Genomic DNA, 9,061 nt, shown 5'->3' on the forward strand with positions numbered 1-9,061 from the left:
GGTAAGACAGGATGTTGAGAAGGCTGAACTTTTAACTTCCTATTTTGCATCTGTTTTCTCTCAGAAAGGAAATGTAACATCAACTGTTCTTCACTGTCCTATTAAGGGAATAGAAGAATCCAGGATATCTATAAACAGAAAGATAGTGAGGAAACACTTAGCTAACCTAAATGAATTCAAGTCTCCAGGTCCAGATGAATTACACCCCAGAGTACTGAAGGAGATAGCAGAAGAAATTTTTGAACCCCTCTCCATAATCTTTGAAAATTCTTGGAGAACAGGAGAAGTGCCAGAAGACCGGAGAAGAGCAAATGTTGTTCCTATCTTCAAAAAGGGGAAGAAGGTGGACCCAGGCAACTATAGGCCGGTGAGTCTGACTTCTATACCAGGAAAGATCTTTGAACAAATTATTAAACAACATGTATGTCAGTACCTGGATAAGAATGGAGTGATTAAGCAGAGTCAACATGGGTTTGTTACTAATAAGTCATGTCAGACTAACTTAATTTCCTTCTATGACGGAATCACTGATTGGGTGGATCAAGGAAATGCTGTAGATATAGTATATCTTGACTTCAGCAAAGCATTTGACAAAGTCTCTCATACAATCCTTATTGAAAAAATGACTAAGTATGGAATGGACAAGGCAACTGCTAGGTGGATTCATAACTGGCTTAGTGATCGGACCCAAAGAGTGGTCGTAAATGGCTGCACATCCAGTTGGAAGAATGTCTCAAGTGGGGTACCACAGGGCTCTGTCCTGGGCCCTGTATTGTTCAACATCTTTATCAACGATTTAGATGAAGGAATTGAGGGTAAACTGATTAAATTTGCTGATGACACAAAGCTAGGAGGGATAGCTAATACTAGAGAAGAGAGAGAGGATTCAAAAAGATATAAATAAACTGGAGAAGTGGGCAGCAACAAACAAAATGGTTTTTAACAGGGAGAAATGCAAAGTTCTACATCTGGGCAATAAAAATGAAAAAAGCATATACAGAATGGGAGGAATAGGGCTAAGTGACAGCACATGTGAAAAAGACTTGGGTATACTAATAGATCACAGACTGAATATGAGTCAACAGTGTGATGCAGCAGCAAAAAAGGCAAATTCAATTCTAGGATGTATTAACAGAAGCATACAGTCTAGATCACGTGAAGTCATTATTTCCCTCTACTCCTCTTTGGTCAGACCTCATCTGGAATATTGTGTCCAGTTTTGGGCACCTGTTGTGAGTTCATTTTCCCCTTCATTACTGAGGCCCGAGGAACTCCCTCTTCTGGTAAAGAAAGGTAGTGAGCCTGATTATCAAACACCTGAGGCTGATGATGATGACTGGCTGAGTGGAGTTACTGACTGGATATAAGGCTGCCGACGCCCTTCTGCCCTGCGGGTGATTTCTCTGTGGGATCCTTGGAGACCAGTCTGAATTCCTGCTCCTCTAAAGCTAAGCTTGCTGCTCGGCCTTTTGCTTTGGTGCTTTGACTTTGTTTTGCTTTGTTTTTCTGGATTTCTGCCATTCCCTGCTGGGGTGTGCTGAATTCATTTAGCTCTGTCTTCTGAAAATACCTGAGTGCTGATTTAGTTTTGAAGCCTAGCTGCTTCAGGGCCTTTTTCATATCAGCTTGTTGGCTTATGTCTTTGATAGGGTTTTGGCAGATTGCAGACAGCAGCCTTCCTGTCCTTTCCTATCTAGGTAGTTTTGGGCCCCGTCTTTGCTCAGTCTATCTTTCTGTCTGTGTTAGTATTTTCATCTTGCGTCACCGTCATTATATGTTGGGGGCTGCCTATTGCTTTGGGGTCTGCTCTGGGGCAGTTTAGATTTTCCCTTTCTTTCTTTAGGCCTATGTAATTCTCCGGCTGTGATCGAGGGGTCTAGGGCATCGTAGGAACCCCCCACGGCTACTGCTAGTTGTATTGATAGGTTCAGGGGTCTGCAATCTGATAGTTGCCAACTTCTCTGGTTTTCTGGACTTAGCTTGTATTTCTGCTTTTGCCTCCTACGGTGACTCATTCATAACAGGCACCACATTTTAAAAAAGACATCAACAAACTGGAGCAAGTTCAGAAAAGAGCGACCAGAATGGTGACCGGTCTGCAAACCCTGTCTTATGAGGAAAGGTTGCAGGATTTGGGAATGTTTAGTTTGCAAAAGAGAAGACTGAGAGGAGACTTAATAGCTGTCTACAAATATCTCAAGGGCTGTCACATTGTAGAAGGATCAACTTTATTCTCATTTGCACAAGGAAAGACTAGAAGCAATGGGATGAAACTGAATGGGAGGAGACACAGATTAGATATTAGAAAAAACTTTTTGACGGTTAGAGTGATCAATGAGTGGAACAGGCTGCCACGCGAAGTGGTGAGTTCTCCTTCAATGGAAGTCTTCAAACAGAGGCTGGACAGACACCTGACTGGGATGATTTAGTGAATCCTGCTTTGAGCAGGGGGTTGGACCAGATGGCCCAGGAGGTCCCTTCCAACTCTACGATTCTATGATTCTGGGTCAATTGAGTAATGGGTGCGATGATGTCTGAAAAGGTTTTAATGAACTGCCTGTAAAAATTGGCGAATCCAATGAATCATTGAACCTCCTTCACAGACCTGGGAATTGGCCATTCTTAAATGGCTTGCGTCTTGCTCGCATCCATGCTGAGACCCTGAGAAATAACATACCCCAAAAATTGCATTTCCGTTTTGTGAAACTCACATTTCTCCAGTTTGATGTATAACTGATTTTGCCGTAAACGATCCAGAACCATTCTCACGTGCTGCTGGTGCTCTTCTATATTGCTGGAAAAAATCAAAATGTCATCCAGATAAATCACAACAAAAATATTGAGTATATCCCTAAAAATATCCTTTGCCAGATGTTGGAATGTAGCTGGTGCATTGCGCAGGCCAAAAGACATAACAAGATACTCATAATGTCCATATCATGACCAAAAGGCTGTTTCCCACTCATTCCCGAGACGAATCCATACTAAATTGTAAGCACCACGGAGATCTAATTTTGTGAAGATCTTGGCGTGTCGCACCCTCTCGAGTATTTCAGGAATTAGCGGAAGCGGATAAGAGTTCCTGATCGTAACTTTGTTAAGTTCACGGTAATCGATACATGGTCGAAGAGAACCGTCCTTCTTTTTGACAAAGAAGACTGGAGCACCTGCTGGGGAGGAAGATGGTTGTATAAATCCCTTCGCTAAATTTTCGTCAATATACTCTTTGAGAGCTTTCAATTCTGGCCCAGACAAGGGATAAATATTCCCAAATGGAATCACAGCACCGGGAAGTAGTTCCACAGGGCAATCGCATGGCCGATGTGGTGGCAATTTGTCTGCTTTCTTTTTATCGCGTACATCCGCAAAATCTTGATATTCAATTAGTAATTCTAACTCACCTGTGATGGCTGACCTGAGAAGTTAATTCTCCAGATGGTGTCTGTTTACATGGAAACTGCAATTCTTTCATCCTCCAATCGATAGTTGGATTTTGCTGTTGTAACCATGGTAACCCTAGAATTATAGGAAAGTGAGGGGAGGAAATTAGCAAAAATGATATTTTTTCAGAATGACCCTCCCCCATACGAATCTTCAGAGGTGTTGTTTGAAAGTCTATTGGTCCGGACACCAACGGGGACCCGTCCATGGTTTCCATTAACACCGGTGAACGTCTCTTCTGCGAGTGTATACCATGTTTTTTAGCGAATGCAATGTCCATGCAATTGCCGCTAGCCCCAGAATCAATCATGGCCTTACTAGTAATCCAACAAGATTGCACCCAGATCTCAATGGGAATAGTATAAAGTGTGTCCTTTCTGACCTCGCCTGAGATCGCCGTAGCAGTACTTATTGGAAATACTTCCCCACCCACAGGTGATGATGCTTCTGAACAAGAATCAGAGAAATCTGGGGTCTCGTCCAGCATCATTTCTCTGCAAGTATTTGACTGAGAGCAAACAGAAGATCGGAAAAGTCACATTCGATTACCGCAGCTGCGGACTTGCGATTTTTTCCGGGACAGACCGAGATGTAGTGACCCGATCTTCTGCAGTAGAAACACAAATTTTCTCTGAAGCGATGTTCCTTGCGTGCATCGATGTTACTCCTCCGAACCGCATCACTCATAGGTTCAGACTAAGCCAGAGAAGACGGCTTGTTTTAGGTTTCCCTGGAGGAAGATGGGAGGAATATGGGGTTATTATGATTGGCCTCCACCCACCTCTCTTGCCGACGCTCCGTGAAACGAATATCTATCCGGATACAATGATTTATAAAGTCAGCTAAAGTAGTAGGTGATTCACCCCGAGCCAGTTCATCTTTAACAGTAGCAGACAAACCCCTCCTGAACACTGCATATTTTGCTGAGTCACACCATGTAGTGTCCAGCACCCACCTCCGAAATTCCATAGCATATTCCACCACAGGACGCTTTCCTTGACGAAGTGTTAATAATGCAGCTTCTGCCGTGACATTACGGTTGGGATCATCGAACATCTGACACATGGCAGCAATAAAGTCATTTAGAGAATTCAAACATGCATCATTGGTTTCAATCAGCGGATTTGCCCAGGCTAAAGCTTTGCTTGTCAGCAGCATTATCATGGTTAACACCTTGTCCCGTTCGGTTGCGAACTGAGCCGTATGTGCAGAAAAATACAATTGACACTGGTTCAGAAACCCACGGAATTTCTCTCTTTCTCTACCAAACCTGAATGGTGGGAGTTTGGGAAAAACCGGACCTGGAGCTGGAACAGGGGCTGGAACCGCAGCTGCGGCTGTAGTCTCCACATTTGAGAAGCTATAGCCTGGATAGAAGTATCAGCCACATTTACATTGTGATTAGTTTGGGACTAATGCCCCCAGCTTGGTCTTAATTGCCTGAAGCTCTCCATGCAGTCATGTGACAAATGAGCACAGCTTTTTCACCCGTCTCCATTGTATCTGACCCAGTGAGCTCCATCTTTGAGGCTTGTGTATTCTGTTATAATTTTATACTAAAGTTCTATGAAGCCCAACGACGTGGGTCAGAAATGAAGACAAACACGGTATATCACAGTTCAAGATGTAAATATCTATTGGTAGAGATATGAACTACCGGATAACAGATGCAAACTGCAATGTTACAGATAAGCAGGCAATAAGACAGTCTTTAGAGTGGGCAGATATACTGTAGCAGTACAGACCGAGGGTGCAAGTATGAGTACAGCAATGCAGGCTCCTAATGGAGGGCAGACCGTAGCCGGGGTGGGTGCAGAGCCGGAGGAAAGCAACAGAGCCCTTTCATGGTACGTAGATCAAAGCAGACTAGAAGAAGCAAGCAGGTTCCAGGTCCTTCCAGCTTGGCAGCAAGTAAGGTACAAGATACTCAAGCAAGGCATAGTGTGCAGAGTTCCCTTATATATACAGTAGACAGGAAAACAAGGAGTATCAGACAGGAAACAAGATGGCCCCTGTGAAGCCAGCAACTCCATTTTGGTTGAGGGCAGTATCCAACTGAACTAAGGTCAAGAGCAGACACAACAGGTACACAGTCCCAGTCCTTACACCCATATAATATTCTAACCTTGAATTTATTCTATAAATCTCCCATATAATATTCTCACCTTGAATTTATCCTATAAAACTCCCATATAATATTCTCACCTTGAATTTATTCTATAAATCTCCCATATAATATTCTCACCTTGAATTTATTCTATAAATCTCCCATATAATATTCTCACCTTGAATTTATTCTATAAAACTCCCATATAATATTCTCACCTTGAATTTATTCTATAAAACTCCCATATAATATTCTCACCTTGAATTTATCCTATAAAACTCCCATATAATATTCTCTCCTTGAATTTATCCTATAAAACTCCCATATAATATTCTCACCTTGAATTTATCCTATAAAACTCCCATATAATATTCTCTCCTTGAATTTATCCTATAAAACTCCCATATAATATTCTCACCTTGAATTTATCCTATAAAACTCCCATATAATATTCTCACCTTGATTTTATCCTATAAAACTCCCATATAATATTCTCACCTAGAATTTATCCTATAAAACTCCCATATAATATTCTCACCTTGAATTTATCCTATAAAACTCCCATATAATATTCTCACCTTGAATTTATTCTATAAAACTCCCATATAATATTCTCACCTTGAATTTATTCTATAAAACTCCCATATAATATTCTCACCTTGAATTTATTCTATAAATCTCCCATATAATATTCTCACCTTGAATTTATCCTATAAAACTCCCATAATATTCTCACCTTGAATTTATTCTATAAAACTCCCATATAATATTCTCACCTTGAATTTATCCTATAAAACTCCCATATAATATTCCATCCTTGAATTTATCCTATAAAACTCCCATATAATATTCTCACCTTGAATTTATCCTATAAAACTCCCATATAATATTCCATTCTTGAACGCACGCCGCGTGCATCATGCTTTTGTACAATTTGTGAATAATATATATAGGTTCTCCTCATCTGAGTTATTTTTCATTGTCAACAACATACGATTTTCCTGTCATTCATTTCTCACACTCTCAGTATAATAATGACTTTTCCCTGTGTGGGATTTTTGATAAAAAGGTTGACAACTAGTTGGACAACCCCTTCTCATTCCTCATGTTTGGTCTTGTTAAAATAAAAACACACAAACCTCCCATGCTGGCTCCGTTTCAGTGGTGTCGGCACTTGTGTTCTTCTGTCTCTTTTGAGGTTGTTACATCATGTGAGTTCTGTGCCCAATCAGCGCTGACGTCACTGTCCCCACCTTTGGACAAATCAAGCATCATGAGGCCGCCAGAGAGCAGCCGCAGCCCTGGCTTCATGTTGATGTCCAATACGTCCGAAGGCAGGAACAGTGAAGCTGCCGGTGATTGGGTGCAGGGCTCGTGTGATGTGAGAACCTCACATAAGCCCCAGGACAGTGAGTCTCAACACCACTGAAGTGGAGCTGGCACGCCAGCAGAGTATGAGTGTTTTTATTTTAATGAGGCCAAACATGAGGAATGAGTTCACTGAGAAAAACAAATATATATATATATATATATATATATATACCGTATTTTTTGGACTATAAGACACACCTAGGGTTTAGAGCAAGAAATTAGGAAAAAAATTGAAGCAAAAAATGTAGTCAATTCTGTACTTAATATCCCCTATCCTGGTATGCATGGCCCCCTCATCCCTACCCTGGTATGCATGGCCCCCTCATCACTACCCTGGTATGCATGGCCCCCTCATCCCTACCCTGGTATGCATGGCCCCCTCATCCCTACCCTTGTATGCATGGCCCCCTCATCCCTACCCTGGTATGCATGAATCCCTCATCCCTCCCTGTTGTGAATTCACTTTCTGGCCTACCTCTGATTACTAGTGAAGGTAGTGGAGCTGGTTCTCTTTCCGGGCTCCCTCTGGTGGCTACTGGAAGTAATGGAGCTGTACTAATTAACAGAGGCCTGCCACCTGATGATGAGGATGACTGGATATCTGTAATTTCTGACTGGATTTAAGACTGCTGACTCCCTCTATCCCTGCTGGTGACTTTTTCCTGCCTCCTGAGGTCTTAGTTTCCAGCTCAGTCCCTGCATGCTCAGCTAAGTGCTCTTTTGCTATTGTTCACATTTGATTTGGTTTTGTCTATTTTAGGTTTGTGTGGTCAGCCAGCCCCGGTGGGGGCTGTGCTGAATTTCCATCCTTATGTTACTGTTTGTGCCAGTTTGTTTTTGTCCCTTATTAGATTGTCCTCTTTTTGCTCTGCTTTCAGAATATACCAGAGTGCTGATATAGTGGGCGAAGTCTAGTGACTTCAGTATTTTTCTATCAGACGTGTTGGGCATTTTTTGCAGGGTTTTTTGCATGATTGCAGACAGAGTCCTTTCCTGTCCTGTCTAGTTAGTGTGGGCCCCATCGTTTGCTCAGTCTATTTTCCTACCTGCGTTTGTGTTTTCATCTTGTCTCACCGACAATATATGTTTGGGGGCTATCTATTCCTTTGGGGTCTGCTCTGGGACAGTTTAGATTTCCCCTTTCTTGCTTTAGGCTTATTTAGTTCTCCGGCTGTGTCAAGGCATCTAGTATCATCGTAGGTACGCTCCACGGCTACTGCTAGTTGTGTGGATAGGATCAGGGGGGTCTGCAATCCGCTTAGTTACCAACCTCTCTGGTTTTCTGTGGCTTGGTCTTGCTTTCCTCCTCGGTGACCCAATCACAACACCTACCCTGGTATGCATGGCTCTCTCATCCTTATCCTGGCATGCATGGATCCCTCATCCCTACCCTGGTATGCATGGATCCCTCATCCCTATCCTGGTATGCATGGCCCCCTCATCCCTATCCTGGTATTCATGGATCCCTTATCCCTACCCTGGAATGCATGCCCCCTCATCCCTACCCGTTATGCATGGCTCCCTCATCCCTACCCTGGTATGCGTGACCCCCTAATCTCTATCCTGGTATGCATGGCCCCCTCATCCCTATCCTGGTATGCATGGCTCCTCATCCCTACCCTGGTATGCATGGCCCATCAACCCTATCCTGGTATGCATGGCCCTTGATCCTTATCCTGGTATGCATGGCCCTTCATCCCTATCCTGGCAGGAATTATCACTCTCATCCCTATACTAGTATGCATGGCCCCATCCCTACCTGGTATACAGGGCCCCCATCTTATCCTGGTATGCAGGGCCCCATCCCTATTCTGGTATGATTGACCCCCATCTCAGTCCTGATATGCATGGCGCAATCCTTATAATTGGCCACCACCCCCATCCTGGTATGCATGGCCCCATCAGAAAACATTAAAAAAAAAAAACACAAAATATTACACTTACCTACAGGCGCTCCCTCGCAGCGTCTGCTCCGGTGCCAGCAACTGCTTTATGCTTGTAAGCAGCACATGGCAGGGACGACATGCATTGCTCACAAGCAGAGCACAGCTGCCGGAGTACTCGCTGGGACTGTGCGCACAGAGAGCAGTGAGCATTCATTCCTCTTCAGTAGCGCGCAGTGTCAGCCACTGGCTTCCTGCT

The sequence above is a fragment of the Dendrobates tinctorius genome, unplaced genomic scaffold (assembly GCF_039654945.1).
Source record: "Dendrobates tinctorius isolate UK_male_01 unplaced genomic scaffold, ASM3965494v1 ptg000200l, whole genome shotgun sequence".
Classification (NCBI taxonomy): Eukaryota; Metazoa; Chordata; class Amphibia; order Anura; family Dendrobatidae; genus Dendrobates; species Dendrobates tinctorius.